Consider the following 24,215-nt stretch of genomic DNA (forward strand, 5'->3'; position numbering starts at 1 on the left):
ACTAATTTTGTTTCTTAAGATATTTTGGTTTAATAGCAGAATGTTTTTGCTCAGTTTTACAGGATTCAAGAGAGGACCTATTCAGTGAGACATTACTGTATTCACAAATACTTCCTGCTTCATTCATATATTGATTCCTGCTTCTAGTATAATCATAAAAATAGCAGAAGCTCTTGCACCTGTGGCCATCATTCCTCTGTTATGGGTAAGAGCCTACCTTATACCCCTTTAACATCTCGTATGTATCAATTCCTCTTGTGCTTCAGCTTTGAAAACTAAACGCTCAGAGTTTTTTTTTTTTTTTCTTCACCTTTAGGCCCTTGAGTTCATACCCTTCATCTAGAAATATTCTTTGATGTGTACTTCAGCGTTTTCTGGCTAAATGCTCTTGCTTTAAGGCATTTAGATATTTTTGATGCTTAGACATTTTAATTTAAATAACTGATTAGATGTTAACACTCCTGTGACAGAGCACACATTAGGATCCAGGGCCTGTATTAAGCTTTTGCATTTTCATTTTTTTGAATGAGCTGTTCTGCTGTGTGGGTACAAATCTTTAGTTAGTCAGTGCTTATGCTATTGCTCTTAATCATTCTGCTTTAAGCTTTCTGCAGTTCTTCTAAAATTGTTTACAGATGCACAGAGGTGCCTGAACTCTTAATTTCTGCTGCATTTAAGAGCCTAAGGACATCTTAAAACTCAAACATGTATCAGTGCCTTTAAGTCTCACCACAAGTGCCTGCAGCCCACCGAACAGCAGCCCTGTGCTGAAAATTGTGACACTATGTGCATTGCATGGCAAATAAAACATTAGCACTTTACCTAGGAATGTTTACACAGGACAGAAAGAGCATATGTTTAATGCTGGTGCTGAAACGTGTAATTGTCTGGTCAGAATGCAATAATCACCCAGGTTAACTTCAGGGTATTTGTGAAGAATAACAGGTACCTCCAGAGGTGATAGAACCCTATTAACATCTCACTTACCTTTTGGACATGTCTGCCTCTGTGCATTGACCAGGAAGAGACCAATGCTCCTAAATTTTAGAAGCTCGGTCACGTGCTAAGACTTAGCTGGGATAAAGTCAGACTGAACAGATTTATCCAAGTTTGCAAATCCAAATATGATGTTTGGAAGATGCTCACCACCATAGGTGGTTATTAAGTTTCCATCAGCTGGGGAGCATTCCCATAATACCAAATGACTGACACACAGTCACATGAAAATGGATAAAGGGAAAAGTGGCAAAAAGTATCCCAAGTGGAGTTTAAGAGCAGGCGTCAAGTTTGGCAGGAGGCAAAAGCAGAATAAGTTAATAAATAAATGAAGGTGCTAAGAACCTTGCTAGATTTCTTTCCTGATAAAGTACTATAGAAATGTTTTTGTTGTGAATTTTGTTTAATTTTTCATGTTTTTTATGACAAAAATGTGGCACAAGTGGAAGTTTTAGAAGTTTACTATCTATTTTTCATCAACGATTATGCTTTAAGAAGGTATTTGCATGTATGTAAAATAAGAAAGATGCTATAACAGCAAAGGATAGGTATTAAAAATGTGATACCTCTGTACAGTGATTTGTAGGCACCCTTGCCAATTACTTTTCATCTTTCCCTTTTCAAAAGAGAAATATCAAAGAGAAAACAGATAAAGAAAATCTTGTTCTGAATAGAGAGGCATTGTCTTGCAAACCAGTATGTAATTTCCTTTGGGTTTTTGTTTTTGTTTTCATGTTCGCTTCTTCATCTACGAGGGACATGTAAGGGACAAATGTAGCTTGATTGTGGTTCTGTAGGCAAGTCACAGCAACAGAAGCCGAATGTTAGGAGTTGTATCCCCAACCCACTGAGTATGAAATTTGAGGCTTGGGAAAACAAATGCGCACACAAACAAAAAGTACTGAATGACCTTTGGTTTTGTACTGGTGCTTTTTGCTTGCAGATTCACATGGCCAGTTGAATGTAATTTGTAAACCCTTAGGATGTGTATTCACAGTTCATACAAAATTCTTCTGACACATTCTAGGTACGATGGAAAAAATATGAAAAAAAAAATAAAAAAGAAAAAAGAAAACCAGATTAGTAATAATTTTAGCAAGTATTAGCCATTTAGCAGGTCCTATTTTTAATTCTCACTTGTGTGTAGAAGAAGTGAATTAATGAACTAAGTGGTTTAATATTAATTTTAGAGACCTGCAACAAAATCAAGGATGTGTGGTTATCAGAAACTGAGCAGCTGTGAAGTATTTTCTGTAAGTCTAGTGCATCTTCATAGCACCAATGATTCTTCCAGATGTACTTGTAACTGTGAAATCTTTGTATGACATAGCTGCGGAAACCCATTTCACTTGAGTGGAATATATGTTTTCAACAAGTAATTTCTATAAGAAAGCTCAAACCATGAGAGTTGGAGACCAAAACTGTAAGTTCCTTTGAGGTTCTGCTGCAATTGAAAAATCTAGGAATTTTTTATTCTGATGAAATATAAATAGTGAATACTCTGCTTTCTGGATAAGAGGAAAAATATAATTCTGAAATGCCAAGAGGAAGCGTGCCCTCAATCTTACCTCCTTCCAAACTTGATTTCTTGTTGTTTCAGATGAATTTAGAATCAATAACTAAGCTATTGGATGATCGTAAAAGGTCAGCCTTTGATTTTTTTTTCTATTTACAGCATTTTCTTAAGATTTTTCTTTGTTCTTTAGTACTACAAATATGACTTGTGTATTGTTCTGAGAACACTAATCCATTGTACTATGGAAATGACATATTTCTGAAGTCGGTAATCATATTGATTGATATCAAGTGCAATGATCTTTAGAAATATTTCATTTAAATACCAACTACTCTTTTAAAATATCAAAATATGAATTAGCTTCTCATTAGAGAACTCATGCTGTATACAAAGAAGGGATCTTGTTTCTGTAATTCATGGAAGGTCTAATCTAAATCCCATTGAAGTCTGCAGGAGGTTTTTCAAGGCAAATAAGATGAAGATTATAAAGTCTTTGTACTTGTATACGATACAGTGCTTTCTTTGCTTTTCTAATTCAGGCAACAGAGAGTCTGACTGGGGTCTATGTACTTAGAAGGCTGCATAACGTTTTCATATGGCTGCAATTTCAAGCCCAATGGATAAAAATTAAAAACAATAACAAGCTTATTTGTGCACTCTGTGTAACTCAATGCTGTGCAATTGTTTGGAAGTTTGGATTGTCTATTCATTGCAAATAGCATCTGTGCTCAATTACATTCAGTCTATTAGGAGGCAGGGCTTTCAGAAGTAATAAAAGCGTCTTAAGAGATGCTTTGCACTAGAGAGCTAATGATTTCTGAAAAAGACAGACAATTGGGTTGATTCCACAGGTACTGCAGAAGGGAAAATGTTCCAGATGAAATGGAAATTATTTCATGAATCATCTCATGATTTCACAGAAAGAAGGGGAGTATTATTACTGATTATTCTCTATAAAATGAGTTTAGCAACATACCATCATCCAAAAAGGCAAAGTGAAAGGTTGCTAAATAGGATATTTAAATTTTGCTAATGAGAATGAAGTGAGTTGATGAATGTTGAATCAGTCCTTGGCAGTTTTTAAAGAAAGGTTATCATTCATTCTCTTTTCTGCACCGACAGATGATGTTTCTTGTTGAAATGAGGCTTTCCTGACTTTTGATAAAGCCTGCTGAAAATAGCATTCTCCTGCCCGAGCTGTGTATTCAGTTATAACAAGTACTGACAGGGAATGATAATTTGGGACACTCTGCAGTGTTTTGCCCTTTGGAACGTTTTCTCTTGTTTTGTGTGAAGTGCACTATGGTATCACTGTATTGCATTATTTAGCAATGAATTTAGAAGATGCCACTGCTGTCTGTTCCAGCAATCCATACCGAACTCGAGTAGCCTCTTCTGCCTCATGAAAGTAGGGCATTGATAAATTAAATTAACCTCTTGTGTGCGGCAGACTAGGCAAGGATAAAACTTATGGCAAGTGGATGATGTGTTTTGCTCCACCACTCTGTCCCTTTCCTGATGGCTGCTTTCTAACTGCAGAAGTTGCACCCTCTGGGTAATGATGGCAGGGCTGATGGGCTGCTTAAACTCCTTCCCTTGCTTCCTCCTGTTCTTAAGATCCATCAAGAGTGGACTTTGGGCCACAAAAAACCATCTGTTTACCACAGTGATGCTGTATATATAGTTTCCAGTTTGTATATATATATTTTTTTTTTGTGTGTGTATCTGGTGTTTATACATAACTGTGGAAGGATGTAAGAAGCTAGAGGTGAGGAGACGCTTTCCTGAAAGGAGACAAAAATTGCAAGGCATAAGCTTGGAAACAGATTTCAGCATTTGTGGAACAGACTGTGTATATGCAAATGCACCTTGATTATCTGATAGCCTTTCCACGTGACACATTTTTTGTGTTCTTCTTGACCAAAGAGGAAAGAAGATACTGAGGGTAGTCATTCAACTGTAGGAAATACAGCAAAACCAGTTCAAATACTGCTTTGGTTAAATGTCAAAATAACAAAAGGGAGGGAAGTCATCAGGTGGGTAATCAGATAGCAATAGTTCGTTTGTGTTTGCTGCAAGAGCACATTGGAAATGTTATTCATTTAACATCGAGCATCCAAAGATAGTATCAATTCTTATTTCATCAGCAGGTACAGAGTGATAAAGCTGCCAATGATCTAAACATAGAAGTGGCAGAAAGAGGTTAAAATGTCTTAGAAAACCAATTAGATATTAATTGTGATAGGAAGAGCATTATCTGAATTTAAATAAGAGTTAGTAATTCTGTCCATATAATCAGAGACTTGATCTAACACTTTCCATTACCGTCTGAAAAACATTGGTATAATAAATAGGAATAATATTGTTTGTTTGTGGTAGGTTTTCATCATTTTTTGTTTGTTTGTGGTTTGTTTTGGTAGCAATTGCATGGATGGCAAGTTAATAGTCCTTCTGCAGGCAGAATTTCATCTGATAAATTTTGAAATGTCAATGAAAAGAAAAACAACCAGTGTAGTTGTACTCATTTGTGTAGGAAATTCCCTTACCCTCCTTCATCTTCTATTTCCCATCACCCCCTGTTTTGATCTTAGGGCAAAAAAAAAGTGTTAATGTTTTCTTCACATACTGTTAAATTGCCTGTAGTGCCTTGCTAGCCTTGCTCTCTGCTGGCTGGAAAGTGTGGCCATTTTGTGTACTTTATTCATTATATTCATTTATTCATTGTGTACTTTAGTCATTATATACCTGATTGTGACATCTGTGCAGCTTTACAGCATCGGAAGTGACAGAGCTTTGATTTCAGTTGGGAGTGCTAAGCACAGAAGTCTCATAAATATTACATAATAAAAATATATATATAAGATAATTGATTCCCACTTTCATATACCACACTGTGTATACCATGTTTAACAAATGAACTTTCACCCACCAAAATTTTCTAATATATTCACTGGTAGGTTTAACAAGGCAAGATAATTACTTTTTCTACCCCCCTTAAAAAAAAAAAAAAAAAAAAAGTCTATTATTCTTTTTTTAAGAAATATGAAATTGAGGATGCAAAATGGATGGGTTCTTTAAAAATAAGAATAAAAAATAAACACAAACAAAAGTTAGGAGCTGGAAAACCACGTGTAAATGAGGCGCTGTCTCCCTGTCATGTTGCCTGGTCAATAAGCTTTCTCACAGTGAAATTCCTACTTGTTCACAACAGCTCCTGTATCCCACCACAGCCTACAGTCCCTCTCTTTTGAAAGAGATGATACATGAAAAGCCGAACACAGACTTAGTTTTGTAACTCAGCCAGCAGCACAATTTCTAATGCATGCAAATGGACTATTCATAGTGCAAAGGCAGTTCTTTAAAGATTTTTTAAAATATTACTTTGCAAATGGGAGAGTTAACAAGTTAAGTGTTCATAGTGTGGTAAATGCTTCCTTAAAAAGTGGTGTTGGTGGTCCCTGTGCAATGCTTTGCAAACAGGCCTACATTCATAGCAGCCTTGTGGCTGAGAACTGTTTGTTTCTATGCTTTCAGTTTTCACCGCAGTGCCAGTCTTGTCTGGACATCTTGTTGTGTATGTCAGAACCATGAAATGTAGCCTCACAGCGTGAGCTTTCCTGAAGGCATGAGAAATCAGTGTTCTAAATGCTTTTTTTGGAAACAGGTCTTTTTAAACAACTGTTTCTAGAGTGCTATACCATAGCTGTGACTGCGAAAATTTGGATGTTTAAAAGATATTTAGCAGAGGGTATTGTTTTAATAGGAGACACCTTACGATGGCTCGACCACTGCTGTTCACTGTATTCAATTAGGTCTATTTACTGTTGTCTCTTATCTTTATATGACAATTAGTTTCAAACATTGTCTATACCTCACTAACAACAAGAAAAAACTTTTGGAGAACAATGTTTTCAATAAAAACCAATAGTCTAAATTCTTGGTTCTTCATTAAGTCTTGACAAGTCAATTCCACTGAAATCTCACTTCTTCACACAGTTGAAAATGCCTCTTGGTTTTCTTTTATCCTTTTAGGGTGATCTTATGCTGGACCCCAAGTGAACTCGAGAGAAATGTGGAGAGAAATGGTTATGTGGTTTCCCATGTTTCTTGTTTTTGAGAGAAATAACATCCATTTATCCAAAGAATCCTATCTGGAGCAAATTCTATGGCCAGAAAAGGGAGTAGGCAGGTATTTGTATCTGTCCTAGAAACAATTTCTCTCAGAGGTCTTGTGTAAACAGCTTCTAGCAGAGTGGAATAGCAAAGAGGACAAGAGACCTGCAGGCTGCTGATTAATAAGCTGTTGTATAGTGGTGGATGCCTGTGAGTCTGTTGCACATCTCTTGAAATGTAACATAACCAGGTCTGCAGTGATCAGCACACCCCTCACACTTCATTATTTGTTCTCTAAACTGTCAGTGGTGCAGACAGTTAAACTGCAAATTACGAACATTACTTGTGATGTGCTTGGGTATGTTTTTTCAGCACCTCAGGGGAAAAAAAAATGTAGCTACTGCATTCCAAACAAATAGGTTTTCTTTTTGTTAATGGAGCTTGGAGCAAGGACAATAGACGTATGTACACACTGAGATCACATGCAAAAGCTGAATCAGTAGTCTCTGTACAAGCTAGAGCTCTCTAGAACATAAATATGACATTTGATTATGGAACAAAATATTATGCAAGTTGTTACTGCATTGGACAGACTTACAGTTTTCAGCTCAGACAGTTCTAGACAGACAGATAATTGTATAACCGTAAGGCTGAAAGCAGTGAGCCCACTCATTGTCTTTGCTGGCTGCCTTTTGCCACATGGGAAATCCTCACAGCAATTTTAGAATAAAGGTGTTATATCAGCATCACTCAAGGAGATGAGAGCAGACATCTATTGCTGTTTTAAACAGCTGTTATATTCTGCATCCGTCATAGACTCTCTATAGCAGTTTAGCTTGAAATTTAAGTCAAAAATGGACAGCTACTACTTTGTGTATGGATATCTTGTAACGACAGAAGATGTCCAGACAAAGGATACAAGGAAGGAAGAAATTTGGTAGCAGTTAAATACTTTAAACCAAAGTATTTACATAAGAACAGTCTCAAGTGGTATGCTGGTTGTAAATGCCAGTGCGAAACTTTATAATATAGCACATTTCTTTAGTTGGGATTAGAGAGAGAAAACTATTAGCTGTTTTAGTTAAGCTAATAGCTGTGCCATATAGTTTGTACATTTTCCAGGAACTGGACCAAAAAAAAGAAATTCATAAAGTAGCACATCATAAAGGACATTTTAGACTGAGCTCAGAAGATACCATTAGAACAGTTTAATCTAATTTTCTTTATGACATAAAACAGAACTTGCAATAAATAATTTTATTTTGAATAAAAGATACATTTGAAAAATATTGTTCATGGTAGAGAATCCAGCATTGCTGCTGGTTATTTGTTTGAATGCTTACTTGTCTTCACCATTTAAAAATAAGGCACTGTACTCCTAGTCTAAAATGTTTCAACTTCCAACACAGCTTGTATTTTTAGATTAAGTCGTGATTTCTTATAAGATTTTTTTTTAAGAAGGTACATTTAATTGCAGTAAACTCTTCTTTTAATATCATCCTTGAGTATTTTGACCCCAACTATAGCATATGCACTTACAGTTCTTCATTAGTTCCATAGCTCTGCTTTGCACCAGCTTCAGTTTCAAAATTCTCCTTTAAGCACAGCAAAGACTTACCAATGAGTATTAAGAAACTAACCCATCAGGAGATGAAAGAAAAGGTATTGCCAGAAAACAGTAACTAGTTCAAAGTTAGAATGCAAAGAATAAGGAAAGGCCTGTTTTTTCAATGAGGTGATGGGGTGGTTGCTATTTAGCATTCTCTTGCGTGAGCAAAAAGGGATGAACAGCAAAGTTAGCTGATGATAGGGGGTTAAGAGCATAGAAACTGAAGAGTCTCAACAATCTCACAGTGCCAACTAGGCAGAAGATTAAACTCACTTGTTGATCAATAAAATGCCATATGCAGAGGGAAAACAAGCAAACTTTCTTATCACTGTAGGTTCTAAATCTGCTGTTACTGAAAGAGAATTGTAAACCCTTCTGTAGTTACCTATAGATGTTAAGTTGGTCTTGGGTGGTGGGCAGGAAAGTAAAGGTCTTAGGAAATATTGAGAAGAATGTGATAGAGCATCATTATACAGCTCCGTACAATTCTGAGGAACTCACATTTGAGCATAAGCTACAAGTCTGCTCACCTCATTTCAGAAAAAGGAGTAGTAAGCTAGAAAAACACAAACAACAGTCAGAAGTACAGAACTTCATCTGTATGCAGAGGAAATGAAATAACTAAGACTATAGCTTAGAAAAGAAATGACTGTGAATGATTATTATAAAGATCTATACAATCCTGAATGACATGGGGGAAGTCTTGAGGGAATGATTATTCACTATTCAAAAGACAAACTGAGGCACACGAAATAAAATGATCAGGCAGGCAGTTTATATCAAATGAAAAGAGGAACTTTTTCATGTTATGCATGATTACATTGAGAAACTTGGAGCCACAGAATTTTTTAGATTCAAAAAGTTGTGACAGGCTCAAAATGTGATTAGTTAAATGACAGAGTTGAAAAATCATAAAACATGGGGAGGGGATTGTCAGCTTGGGAGCTGCTGTAAGCTCAGTTACAAGGAAATCATCACTCCATCCCAGGCTCATATAATTCTTAAGAGCCTCCATAAATGGCTATTGTTAAAGTTTGGCTGCTAGGCTGAATGAATGTTTCATCTGACTAGTCATTCCTATCATCTTTGTGTTGGATGCTACCTGTACAAAATAAAGCAAATTTCCACTTAAGTGCATGCAGTGCATTGTTTAAACACAGTACTGTAGCCTTCTTGGTTGCAACATGGCACTAGAGCCCAAATCCCCACAAGCTGCAGGAACACGTTTTCCGTAGATTCAGTCATTTGTCTTTAATTATTAATTGTATTCAAATTCTAAGTTAGCTGTTCCTTTGTTTTGCCCAACATCATATTCAGGCTCACAGACCTGCAATTATTCATATTTGAATCAAACCTGGGCAAAAATTTACTTGTAATTTGGCTCTGGTCTGGATTTACATGGTATTTAAGTAGTTATGATCTGGATTGTGTAGGCAAAGGGCCAATTGTGTCACCTGTGTATTTGCGTTTTGAAATACTGCAATACTGCATGATCAGTCACTTATCTCTTTGTTGTTTGAAGTTTAATCATCACTCATTTAATAGCCTGCTTCCTAAAGTGTCCTTATTACCCAGTTTTGTCACTCTTCCCATTTATACTGACCAAACCCAAATTAGTGGATTTTTTTTTTTTCCGGTTTGTTAAAGTAACAAGAAACACAGTACGCAAGAAATAGTTTTTTTCATATTTCAACAGTATAATATTTTTGTATTAAACCATAATGGGAGCGCAAAGACTATTATTGAATGCTTGTTCTTTTAAAAAAAAAATTATTGGAGTATGAATGGGGAAGATCTTATATTGCCGTATGCTGTCCACATGTATTTAAATTATGCATATTTCTTGAGTTCCTGCATGCACTTTCCCACCAGTACTTTGAATCTTATGGGGAAAACTGCTTTGTTACTTATTGACTTGTGGTTGTCGCGCTTTCCAGGTATACTCAGTGGCTAGGAGCACATGCCTGTGCTTAAATTCTTCTATTTGTCCTGTAGTCATATAAATGTTTATTACTGTTGTGCACCACAGTGCTAAATGTTTTTAATTAAAAATCATGGTTCCTGTGTTGTGTTTCGACTTTATCTCAGCTTTAAAATTCAATCTATTGAGTAAATGTAGGAGAGATTAGTATATTTAATATGAGAGCAGTTTTTATAGTGTTGTTAAGTTCTCCATCAATTCTAAAAGACATAGATAAAGATTCACAAGGGCCAATGTATTCAGCAATACTAATGGGATCCTCTTACACATTTTTGGAAGTTTCAAGAAACCTTCAGTATATCCTTTACTATAATGTTGCGTTGAAAGAAGAAAAAAAATTGAAAAGTGGAGGATAAAGACTTGATCTCCACCAGCCTGCAGACAGTGAAATCAATGAGCTCTTTGTGATTGAAGCGAGTGAAGAGCCAACCTAATTTGACAGCCTGCTTCAAAAATTCTTGAGACAGAAAAGCAATAAACTGCTGCAGACTCATAGAGTTCTGCTACCAAAAAAAAAAAAAAAAGAGAGAGAGAGAAAGAAAAATACCCATGTATAAAACAACTGGAATCTTTTCCTTCATATTTAGATTTTTGCCTAAGCAAACAGCAGTAGTTGTGTTGGGAAATTAGTACCTGTATGCAAACATATTAACAAAAAGAGAAAAAGATGCTCTTAATACCTACGGTTTCTAAGAATCTCAGAGATCACATCAGGTTTTGTTGCTGTTTCTCATTCTCAACTGCAATAGCTCCAAAGGACTCTACTCATTGAAGTTTGTTTCATGTCCAAGCACTCAGATGCATGATACGGACTTTAACGTTGCTGATTTTCAGGTTATGTTCACATGGATGACTATACTTGGAAATTCCAGTTTTCATTCAAAGGCTGCAGATCTGCCTTACTTTTGACAATTCAAAAGAAACATACATTTAAGTGCAACATATGATAATTTATTTTTTAAATGCATTTAAAAGTAATAAAACTTTTTAAGTGCTGTAGGACGGGTATGCAGCTTTTGAAATCAAGTTTGTACATCTGAAGAAATCAGAAAAACTACTTTGATTTACAGTGATTGTGGTTGTAACTTCCAAATATTTATATAAATATTATCTAATCATAAACACTTTTAAAATTCTGTGGGAGAATTGCTGTAAAAACACTACACATAATGCATATGCTTCTGCAGCTTGCTGAATTAAATGCTTTCCTTGTGTAGAGTTACTAAAAAGGTTGAATGTTATCCTTTGTCCACAGTATCCTTCAGACTGATATCAGTAAGAATTGTTTGTATGTGAGAATGTGTGACTGACCGTTTGTCAGTGACAGATGTGAATTCATCATCTTCCAAAGAGGCTGTAAACCTCCCAAACTGGAGTTAAGGTTACTGTCTGGAGGACTTTTTTTAAGGGCTATTTATTATCATTGCTGAAGTTGGGACTGTGAACACATTATCCCATTCAAATAGACTGACATTTTTGCATTTTAGAATAATTTCAGGACTACTGAAAAACAAAGAGAAAAATTCAGATGTTGAGAGGCAAACCCTTTGTTCCTGTTACTCCATCGTGGCAGCATGCTGAGGCATGGTACGCTGGAGACATGGGCTCAGTGTTTGAGGGTCAAAATTGCAGTGACCCGATGGGCAGCCTCTGATGGATGCTGTCAGAATTGCCAACACGTGTTGGTTTTCAGCTTGGGCTGTAAGAGTCAGTGGGGAGCAAACCTGGACTGGCAGAGGCTCATCACTGCTAACTCATCCCTGCCAGGGAACACGAGGCTTTGTCTAATCGCCTTGTTGTGATGGACAGCCTTGATACTGCGAGGGTCCTTCCCTCAGCATGAGCTGAGAAGAGCTAATGTGCTCATGCATTAAACTTGTCTGACCTGCAAATAGAGAATGAGTTTGAGGAGGGAAGTTGGAGCTGAAGAAAAATGCATAACCTGCTGTGGTTTGTTGGAATTGTTTGAGTATTCATTAAGCCTGGATAATATGTTAGGTTACTAATTCAGGTCTTCAGGATTTTAATGTTTTTTTTTTTTTTTTCTCCTGTATTGTGAGTTTGATTTGAATGGAATATAGTTTTCATTGTAGAAAGAAAAGGTTTTCTAAAACCCAGCCTGGCCTTCTATCTATAGTAGGGAACTCAGTGACAGGATATTTTTGAGCTTCTAATTGATTCTTATCTGCTATAAGGTATCAAAGTAGATGATCATAAAATGTGACCTTATTTTTATGTGGCATAGCGTAGGAGTTCTGTAAAGCCAGAGAAATAAAAAGACAAAAATCCTTATTAAAATAACTACCCAGAGCTTTGAATTCCACAACACAAATACAGTTCAAAATTTAACTTTTCAATTATCTAGTTTAAGCAATAACAAACTATCCCCAGAAGTAATAGTCAATAATATAATAGCAAGACATTTGTTTTTTCAGTCCTAAAATAATCACATCTCAAAATCAATTGTGAAAGTCATTTACTGAAAACGATATGCTATGTGACTTTTGTTATATTTGCCTCTTTTTTTTTTTTTTTTTTTTTTTTTAAGGCAAGGAAAGGAAAATGCTGTCCTATCCCAAGGAATACAAGAGAGTTATCAAACATGGCTGTGTCCCTCTTGCCACTTTGATGCTGAGGGACTCGTCCAGCTGTAAACCCACAGCATTGTGAGTACATGGTGTACACATACCTATAGTATCACAGTCTTAAATTCCCATATTCCCCTGCTTTGCTTTAGAAATTGGTTAAATAACAACATTAGCTTTTCAATCTTCTGCCCTGATTTCCATGTAGCTGTCTTCTGATATCCCAGCTGTTCAGATCTGTGCTGCATTATAGCATACAAGCACTGTAGGATTGTCTTGCCATCTGGTTTTACATCCTAAGGATCTGAATGAATAATCATTCACCAGAAGTTCATATCTTACAAAACATTGCCTAAAGTAATCCTTGACTCTAAGCATTAGATGATTCCCTCCAAAACTAGTACATACACACACATGCACTCAAAAAGAGAGATGTAGAGAACTGTAATAGAAAGGCTAGGGTCTGTGTGAGGGGAGAATCACTGGGAGTAGCTGGGTGTGCAAGTACAAAAGCGGCAAACATCAGGAAGGAGGCCCTCTGAATGGTTTATGTTAATCTACCAGGTTTGAGAGGCCATCAAGACCCAAACAGACCTATATGCGGTTTCACAAGGCACCCGGTTTTGGAGACAAAGGACAGTGATGACTCTTGACGATTCACAGAGTTGGGATAGGATGGAGACACTGCTCACTGTCAGCTCCAGAAGGTCTCAAAAACTCCTATCTATTACCTGGACATTGTCATCAGCCTACAAAGAACCTCAACCTTTGTGACAAAATCTTGACAGCTGCCATCTCTTGTCCTCCCTGTCATCACAACAGATCCTGGACCTCACATTTGTGGACAAGAAGCCTGAGACACCACAGACATCCAGACGCTGGTGAGTACAAGAATTTGAGAGCCTGAGTGAAAGTTTTTTTGTTTGTTTTTAATTTGAAATAAGTTCACCTTCATCTCCTGTAAGATCTGAGGTGGGTATTTGCTACATTGCTGATATGCTGTGCAACAGTATTTCCTACATATACACATACAGGCACAATTGGGAATGTGTCTCAAATATGATTTCAAATGTGAAGAATCTATACTTGATTGAAATGATCTGATTAAAAACACTTCCTTGGGCCCATTCATTCAAGACTTCCCCCTAGGATCCTTTCTAGCAGTTTATCAAATACTTTACAAAAGTTACGTGGTCCAAAGCACATACAGCCATATGTGCACCTATACATTTATCAAAATGTATATATTCATTTAATTCTTGTCAACTTCTGCCTTATTAGTAAAACCCAGTTCCCCATATGCTGAAACAATGACCTTTATATTATAAATTCAAGGATTTATAAAACAGATGGTGGAGATAAAAAAAAAAAAAAGGAAAAACAGAAAGAAAAAAAGACAACAAATAAAACTCCAGCTTGTCCGGCTGCAAGGACCAAAGTATGCATATTAAAATAATCTTGGAAAGCTGGCTGCAATAGCTAAACCATATGGGCTTAGTTATGTTATACGGTACCCTTGAGTTAAAAGTTATTAACATCTTCTCTTATGCTGTTCATGAATAATATGTGAAAAGCTATCTGATGGTGTTGTTAAGAGATTTAACATTAGTGAGTAATGGGATTCATAGGGTGTGTGCTGTTCACAGTATTCAGGATTCAGACTGTTTTTGAGTAGAGATTCTGATATAAAGGGGAAACGTGGTACTTACGTGGCTCTAACTATGGTGCTTAATGTAAACAAAAGAAAATCAATAGGGTTTAAATAGCTGAAGACACCTGAAGAAAATTTATTTGACAGAAAACTGTCATCTGTTTGTCCACTCAAACCAGTTGCTTGGGTTGAAAGGTATTTATTGTCTTTTTATTACATTTTGCAAAGAATTAAAGGGAAAAAAGAGTCTTAAGTTGTCATTAATCCATGTGATTGTTTATACGAGTAAGATAGGAGGAACTGGCTTCAGAAAGGATTTCTACTTTCTTTTGTCTTCTATCCTGACTATAAGGTTTTAATTTGTAGGTTCTCTTCATTTTCTCTCATGAAGTATGATGTCTATGTAGTTGTTGTCTTGGTGGTGGTGGGTTTTGTTTGTTTATTTCCTGAATGATATGAATTTATTCTTCCTATATTCTAAGCTTTCTGAACACAAGCCAACTTTAGAGTGGTACCTGTCTATTTGTGTGTATGTGCTGCAGTGCTAAGCTAATAATTTCTGCTGAAAAGAGATTGCTTTGCTTTGGGGATGTGTCAGTTTCTGGTCTGTTTTAGTGTTTGTTCAGGCTGTAGACCTTGTGCACAGACTTTGCAGTCATGCCTATAGTCAAAGTAGTTCCTAGATCCTGAGACAGAATCTCAAAAATTGCAAAGAGAATTTATATGTATGTACTGTTATAAGTGCTTGAGACATGGAAATGTGTGATTATTGTATGATAACAGAATCAAATACATTGAAAGACAGAAAACATATCTGTTTCTTGCTTTCTCAATCCTGACTTGAACATGGCTGAATAAGAGATGGAGGGTTTATACTCAAAGCTGTTTGTCAGAAAACAGTACTTGTAGGTACTTGGGCAGCTTACCATCTGACAGCATAATGTTGACCTTCTCCTACTGTAGTTTTCATTTCTGTTCTGGCAAAGTGGACTTGCTGTGGGCTCTGTGCAGTACAGATATTCCGATAGCAGAATTTATCTAGCCTATTGCGTTGTATTAGTATGCTGCTGACAGCATCTTCCTTGTGCAAATAAAACATAAATGATGTTTTTAATTAGTTTCCTGCCATGGCATCCAACATTAAAAATGGTCATCCTCAAACACATTTGTCACCCTGACATGCTTCTGTGGAGGCAATGGTCAATAACCCTTAAAGTATCAGTTACATTCCAAAGATAATTTCTTATGTTCCTTTAAAAAAAAAAATGCATAAAATAATGACATTCTTCAGAATGATAGAAAAAAACTGGATATTTGCCCAAGAGTGAAACTAGGACCTACTGGGCTCTTGATTGATAGGATCAAAGAAAGAGAAAACCTTTGCCAGGTTGAAGGTTTCCCTTTTAACTGCTGTAAAAATATTTCCAACAAGAGCACAAATCTTTTTTTGTCTTGATAGACAGTAGTGCTCTGCCTTTCATGCCCCTAGTTGGTAATTTGTTTACGTTAGTAATTTTATATTATTGGTGTATATGTCTTTCATTGACATTATTTTATGCAGCTTTATTCATTTTGTACTCTAATGGCAATTCCTGTTTAATTTAAATACTGCAAAACCTAAACCATTCAAGCACAACTTTGCATTTGACCTGTCAGAGGAAATGACTGACATCTGTCATCCCTGCTCATTGTTTTGAGACTTGGCAAGTTTTCCATTTGAAAAAATCAGATGTAATGATTGTTGTTGAAGACTGCCGGATGCAGTATCAACAGATAAGATGGATAAGACTGCTATTGGTTCGAATAGCAGTTGATATGCACAGCAACTTGCAGGAAGCAAATTGTTTAGTTGAATTTTGTTGCTGCTCAAGCATAAAAAAAAAAAAAAATGTACAAAATACTTCTGTGTTTCACAAATGTGAAATTTAAGTCTTTTAAATTCAGTGGAAGTACTTGTACAAGATCTGACTATTAATTCTGGAAAAATGCATTAATTCTGCATACTTATTATACTCTCATTTCCATTAGAGCAAGCATCTTCTGTGGAGTTCTGGTATATTCTGCTGCTGGTGGAATAATAGTCTCTCCATTTACCAGCCCCAGGCACTGATGATATGTTTTTACTCTCTTCATGGTCTTTTGCCAATAGTTGGCCAAACAATATTGAGTGTTTGTATGCTGAGGTATTGGCTTTGAAAGATAGGATGTATTTAGCCTGCAATTGCGTTCCATGAGCAGCTGAGCACTGGCAAAGGATGGAACCCTGGGGGCATCGAAGGGGAGCATAGGACCCCAGAGCTGGAGGGATGGAGTGCAGAGTGTTGACAACCCATGGACCTTCCCTCTAGTCTCTGCTTTTTTAGTTTTCTATGAGTTACATGGTGATAATGATGCTTCCCTGACTCACAGGGATGTTTTGAGAATAAACACATTGAAAGTGTGTAAGGCGCTTAGTAACTATGCAGATGGGAGCTATAAAAGTCCTTCAGACAGAAAAACCTGAGCCTTAGCAGTTTTGTGACCTAGATCAAGCAGCTCTGTTCCTGTCACCAGACCTGCCTGAGCTCATCTCCCTCAACTGTGTAATTAGCTGGTCTCAAATGGAGTCCTAAAAATTTCTAGAACCTTTTGAAGCTTTTCCCTTTCCCTTAGGGTCTGGGCATGCCACTTTATTTTAGTGATCTAAAGGGTTTAGATTACTTCCTAACATACTTCAAGGCTAGTTTCTACCTGGTCTTCCCTTCTTGTAGCTGCTCTGCTGACACTGTAGCATTAAAGCATTAAAATAAAATAATTCATGTAATAGTTTTTTCTCTTCCAGAGGGCAGAATTAGATCTTCTCTAGAGGAATCTCATCTTTGTTGTAGCATCTCTTGGGGTGTGCAGGAGTTTAGCTGAGGGAGCAGAACATTTCATCCAACTCTTGGTATAGATACTGGAAAATCAGTCATGATCATAGAACTCTTTTCTGCAATAAACATTATTTTTCTATAATTTGTTCTAAACATAGAAATTAGTGATACATATTGCAGAGTTTTTCTGTGCTGGCTTCCTGTTAAATGAAGCCAGCAATTAAGAGTCAAGGATTTTCTTCTCCCTTATATAACATGTGATTTTTGACTTGCTACCAGTTGAAGGAAAGTATTGTTGCAGCTGAGCTACATTTATCTCCTTTAGGTGACTTTTTTGTTGTAGGCAGATGAGTAATTTGGTAAATTTGATAAACTAAATTTAATATGTTGCTTGGAGTTGTGTCAAGTGGAGCAATTTATTGAATGGTTGTAATTCCCAAGTGGTGTGTGAAGAGAAGCTTTCTTCTGAACTTTTCTGTCTGGCAAAGTATAGACATCCTTTTCCAGCACATAGATAACAAAGATAATGAATGCAATTGCCAGTTTGCTTGCAGTGAGGAGAAAGAAAGGGAAGGGCCATGACAACAAAACGATACGTCTTATGATGTGATTCAGGGAGCTTTTTTTAGAAAAATAAAATTTCTTTTCATTCCTACCGACCACCATCACCTTTTCTCATATTTTAGCCTTGGAAATTGTCCCATCTCTCTTTTGTTGCAATGTTTTTGTGTTGTCTTTGCACCTGGGACACTGCTGCAGTGCGGCAAAGGGCTGCCCCTTGCCGTGGCTGTGCTGCCTGAGGTTCCGCACAGCAGCATGCCCAAACTGGATGAAGATTGGGATTGCAAGGTCCAGGCTCTATCATCCAGCAACCATTCTTCTTATTAGCATCAGAATTATACTGGAGTAAAGCCACAGCTCTAAAAATAGCAAATCTTTTCATGGATTCTTATGAGGAGAGTTACTACCACTTCTCTAGGAGAAGTCCTGGAGACTACTGAGTGATACAGATCAGTTAGGAGGACTTTTCTCTTTTATCCAATTGATATTTGTAGTTTTCTTTGAAGAGTTACTGTTTGCCACTGTCAGACAGCAAACACAGCTCAGGAGTTCTGTAAAGGGTATCTCAGACATGAGTTATCTCAGAAATAATGAAAGGAGTATAAACCAAATCTGCATTTCCCTGCAAGGATGGAGGTGATCAAGACATGAAAGATCTTTCCAGCTCTGATGATATCCTTCTTCTTCCGGACAGACAGAAGTAGAGCAATATGGTAAAATTCTCCCTAATTTATGAATTAGATGTAATTTTCCTGTGAAATGTAACCATTTCCAATGCAAAGGATGTCCTGTAAAAACTCTTTGTTCATGTTATACCTTAACACAAATGAAAAAAATCAGTGAAGTGGAATTTAACCTCCTTTCACAAATTCACCCTTTTTTTCTGAGTTCAGTAGAATTGCTTTTACGATGCTTCAAGAAATGAGAAATTCAGAATGTTCAGACGGAAACAAAAAAAAAATCTACTTTCCTGTACTAAATTAGTTGTGGTTATTTATAAATAAGAATGAAACAAAGGAAGACAATGGGCAGCATAATACAGACTATTTAGTGGTCGTCTTTGTTCAAAATGCAAAACAAACTTTTACAAATTTGTTTTGCTTCTCTCTTTTAGTAAGGATTAGTTGCCATAGCAACTAAAATATAACATGATATATCCTTTGCTACTCCCAACAGCTACAAAGCAGTTTTTAAGAGAAAAAAAAACACCTTAATATCAAAAAGAATGGAAGAGATGAGGTCTTTATGCAGCGTAAGGAAACTGCACTGATACTCAGCTTTCCTTTACGAGTGTTTCATCAGAGCAGTATGAGGGACCTGTACTTCCACTAATGAAATGGGGCGGAAGAGGGAGATTATGTTTGGTTCTGTTTAGAGGTCAGTGAGAAAATCTATGACCACCTAGCTGAAATTTGGTCTGAAGTACAGTGAAGTCAAGTTGGTTGCAATGAAGATCATCTCTAAAGCTAGAAAGAGCTACAGCATCTCAGTAAATTATCTTTTTAACTCTGCTTTAAGTGCATGACCACAAACAAGACAGTCTCATATTACATACCTGAAGTCTGGAAGGATTTAGCAGCCAAGGTTCCGGGTCCGAGTTCTTCTGCTATCAGCATAAGAAAAATAATACTTCCCTGTTTAGGATGCTGAGGCCATGGGTAATCTCTCCAGTGCTCCCTTGGGCCTGATTCCATGGCTGAAGGGGGTATCAAATGGGGATTTTTCACATTTATATTGTCTCATAGTTAGCTGATACTGTAAAGAAAGCTGTTAACTCACAATACAAAGTGACACACTTAGTGGATGAGGGAAAGGCTGTGGATGTGGTCTACTTTGACTTCAGTAAGGCTTTTGACACCGTTTCCTACAACATTCTGCTCAAGAAACTGGCTGCTCGTGGCTTGGACTGGCGTACGCTTCATTGGGTTAAAACCTGGCTGGATGGCCGGGCCCAAAGAGTTGTGGTGAATGGAGCCAAATCCAGTTGGAGGCCGGTCACTAGTGGAGTCCCCCAGGGCTCAGTACTGGGGCCAGTCCTCTTCAATATCTTTATTGATGATCTGGATGAGGGGATCGAGTGCACCCTCAGTAAGTTTGCAGACGACACCAAGTTAGGTGCGTGTGTCGATCTGCTCGAGGGAAGGAAGGCTCTGCAGGAGGATCTGGATAGGCTGGACCGATGAGCTGAGGTCAACTGCATGAAGTTCAACAAGGCCAAGTGCCGGGTCCTGCACCTGGGGCGCAACAACCCCAAGCAGAGCTACAGGCTGGGAGATGAGTGGTTGGAAAGCTGCCTGGCGGAGAAGGACCTGGGAGTACTGGTTGATAGTCGGCTGAATATGAGCCAGCAGTGTGCTCAGGTGGCCAAGAAGGCCAACAGCATCCTGGCTTGTATAAGAAGCACTGTGGCCAGCAGGTCTAGGGAAGAGATTGTGCCCCTGTACTCGGCTCTGGTGAGGCCGCACCTCGAGTACTGTGTTCAGTTTTGGGCCCCTCGCTACAAGAAGGACATGGAGGTGCTCGAGAGGGTCCAGAGAAGGGCGATGAGGCTGGTGTGGGGTCTGGAGAATAAGTCTTATGAGGAGCGGCTGAGGGAGCTGGGATTGTTCAGCCTGGAGAAGAGAAGGCTCAGGAGAGACCTCATCGCTCTCTACAGGTACCTTAAAGGAGGCTGTAGCGAGGTGGGGGTTGGTCTGTTCTCCCACGTGCCTGGTGACAGGACGAGGGGGAATGGGCTAAAGTTGCACCAGGGGAGTTTTAGGTTGGATATTAGGAAGAACTTCTTTACTGAAAGTGTTGTTAGGCATTGGAATAGGCTGCCCAGGGAAGTGGTTGAGTCACCATTCCTAGAGGTCTTTAAGAAACATTTAGATGTTGAGCTTAGTGATATGGTTTAGTGGAGGACTTGTTAGTGTTAGGTCAGAGGTTGGACTGGGTGATCTTGGAGGTCTCTTCCAACCTAGACGATTCTGTGATTCTGTGATATATCATAGGCTGACAGTATATTCTTGAATGTGATAAGCCTGGTTAAGTAGAAGAAAACAGTCCATCTAGAATGTCATATAGTAGTGGCCTGATAGAAGGACGAAGTGTAGGAAAAGGCCTGGCTGGGTAATACATCTAATTCCTCCTCCAGATAAATCAGACACAAAAGGAGATGCATTCTTCCTTGCTAAAAGTCTTTAGAGCACAGAAAAAAAATTCTCTTGCTACACCTGCTAGTAGGTATAGGTAGTGGAAAAGTAGCAACTGAACATTTTACAGCTCTCAGGAATAATTTCCAGATATTATTTACCTACTTTGTATTTAGACTTTTTGTTTAAAAGAAAGTACCCCCCCCCAAAAAAAAAGACTTTACCTGGTGGGTCATGCATAATCATTTTCTGTCTTAAACTACCTGTGGCTCACATCTCAGGAAATTGGAATCTGGATGAGAATATTCCTTGCTTTGTCCTTGATTTCAAAGCAATCTACATAGCTTTTCTCCATAACATCCATTATCAGTGCTCAGAGCCTGTCTAACCCCCTAGTAAAATGCATTAAAGAAATTCACAGTACATTTACTTACAATTGGAATTAGGCTATCTTAGATATTTCCGAAAATATTGCTTTTGGAAGATGTTTGTCTGGATCAGGACCAATAGAAAGGCCTTTGGGCTAAATTTTCAAATGTATATGGTTTTGTTTTGCTACATTGATGATCCTGCTGTTTGTGGGTCAGTTATATGAATCCTCCTGAACAGATATAAGCAGCATAAAATCTTTTATATTTGCTGTTTTTCCACAGCTGAACTTGGATTTCCTTTCTTATTCAATATTGCAGTGAAAATAAAACAGATTGTTTTAGTTTTTACTGTGAAACCTGGGTTTGAATGAAGAATCATTAAAAGGTTTAATACCCTATCTTACACTTTGGGAACACAAAATTTGCTGCTCCTGTCACCTTCACATTCACATCCTGAGTTCCAGCTGATGAATAAACAGACTGGAGATTATCACACAGGGAACATTCATGTGTAAAATGAAATTCCTATTAAAGTTCATTGCTTCAAATGAAATACACTTTGTAGCTCTTCCTGTAGCGATTCCTGCTGGGTTCTGTCATGATATGCTGAAATGTAGTCTTCTTTCTCTCATCCTTCTGCTCAGCCCTGGAAGAATGTGATCATTTTGATGAGGCTTTGTGAAGTTTTTGACAGAAAATGCTAGCAATTATTGCATTATTCAATTCCTTGATTAGAAACTGGTCTTGGGCCATTAGCGACATGCTCATTTAAAAATAATTCTGTTTTTTAAATGATTTTGAGTTGCTTTCACCTAAGGTCTCTGAGTTATTTTGAATGTGCATACCATACATTGAAATTTTCAGCCCCATGTGTGGACAAGGCTGCATGAAGATGCCTCGCTCTACTTTCCATAGTCCTCCAAGCCTACCCCAGAAGGCTTTGCACACTCAGATAAACCCACATACATCTATGTCTCATGCCAGGGCACCCAACAAGTCAGATGACCAGGAAATAACCTTACATATTTCTCTGAAGTACCCTTTGTCCTGGCTTCTAACTCTGTAACACTCCAAGGCTGTATGTAACACATTTTAGAGTTTTTCTTTCCTCTCAGAGATCTGCACAGCATCATTTTAAGAAGCAAGTTCATGTTTTTTATGTCTTCTCGTTATCTACCTGCAACTAACCAACAATTCTGACTTTCTTGTAATCCAGATATTCTCTTCTATAAATTTCTGGGTTAAAATAAATAATTATTTTTTTTTGTAATTCTGCAGTTTAAGTACTATATTAATTTGTACATTGCTGTCATCTGAGAGCCAAGGATAATGAGGACTTTCAGTGCTGTTACTCATTTGACATTAAACATTCCTTAAATCCATTCCCATTAAATTGCAGTCTATTGCCAGAGATGTTCATTTCAGATACCGTATGCTTAGTGAAAATAAATGTATACAATTGCTTGTTTAGCCAAATATCCTTTAGAAAAGAATCTCAGTAAAGTGACATGGAGCATTAAGATTTTTCAGAACTGGTGTTTGTTTGTTTGCTTGTTTCCAAGACTACACAAGCAAATTTCTTGCTTTTGGGGGTTAATTTTTCTTGTGCTACCATTAGCTTTTCACTTAGCCAGTATTTTTTTGGCTTATGCAATGAGCCTCAACAATGCTCTAAGAGGGTGTGCCTGCAAGCTCCAAATCTCTCCCAGATATGTATTCAGTGTACAAATCATATCATTTTCTAGTTGATGATACTTATGCCTATTTTAGGTGTGTGTGATTATAACTGACAACTCCCACTGAGTTATTGTGTTGTTTATGGTATTTCAGCCAATCCCAACTCTGAGGGAAGATTTTACTTGAGTGTTCTTATTACATCCCAGGCTTCTAAGAGGTGACTGGGGGACATAAAGCCCCATGGGGAAGAGCAGTGGGTGGATATTTTTTCTTCCCTTGGGATCCGTTGGGCACAGGGAAAGACCATTCTACAGAACACAAGTGATTTGCAGTAGTAGTTAGGTCTCTGCAGCAAGGTGCAGCATCAGAGGGGTTGAAATAAATATCTCTCTAGGGCTTGGAGAGTACTGGGCAGAATTTGCTTTAACTCAGAAATTCAGTGGAATAGAAGAACATAGTGAACATGTAGAGTTGTTTATGATTTTTTTTTTCCAGTTGCTTCTCCAGGCTTCAAGTTTTAAATATGTTGGCCTATATTCCAACATATGGGAAGGCCCTATTTATTCAAATACAACTCATTCTAGTTTAATTTCTTTCATCTTTCAGAAGACGTAAAGTGCAATTGCCAAAAAAGGAATGATTGCATAGACCCACCCCTAAGTTCAGGGCAATTGGTTGTCCTGTAATACTGGTCTTTTACAGTAACAATGCGACACTTGTTATCTCCATCTACAAATGTGCAAGCCATCTCTTGTATTCAACTACTGAGCCCAATTTTTTATTTTTATTTTTTAATTTCTCCATGTCTTGTGTTTCTCATTTTGAGCCTCTAGACCTGTTCTTGAATGACTTTAAGACACCTAAAGTATATTTTCTTTATTTTTTCTGGTTATATGTAAATAAATACAGCTATGTTACAAAAATATAGCAGTGAGTTCTGATAGATTTTGATTACCCTAATACTATTCGTCAGCCTCTTTCCCAAACTCTGATTGATCTTCCTGCAAAACTAGTTAGTCTTGGCAGATCTAAGACAGCTGCACCGCTCTCAATTTGTCCCTTTTCTGCTGAAGAATTTTCCCTGATAGGTGTTTGATACAGTTGAAAACATTTGTATTCCTTTAGCTCAGCTGGAGAAACTATCCCACTATTGCGAAGCAAAAAAAGAG

At 37.5% G+C, this 24,215-nt stretch overlaps 1 protein-coding gene; it reads left to right on the forward strand.

Annotated features, from left to right (window-relative positions):
- LOC308197816 (uncharacterized protein) overlaps positions 1–24,215 on the forward strand; it is a 355,008-nt gene that overhangs the window by 217,195 nt on the left and 113,598 nt on the right.

Source organism: Anser brachyrhynchus (genome assembly GCF_964034855.1).
Source record: "Anser brachyrhynchus genome assembly, chromosome: 7".
Taxonomy (NCBI): Eukaryota; Metazoa; Chordata; class Aves; order Anseriformes; family Anatidae; genus Anser; species Anser brachyrhynchus.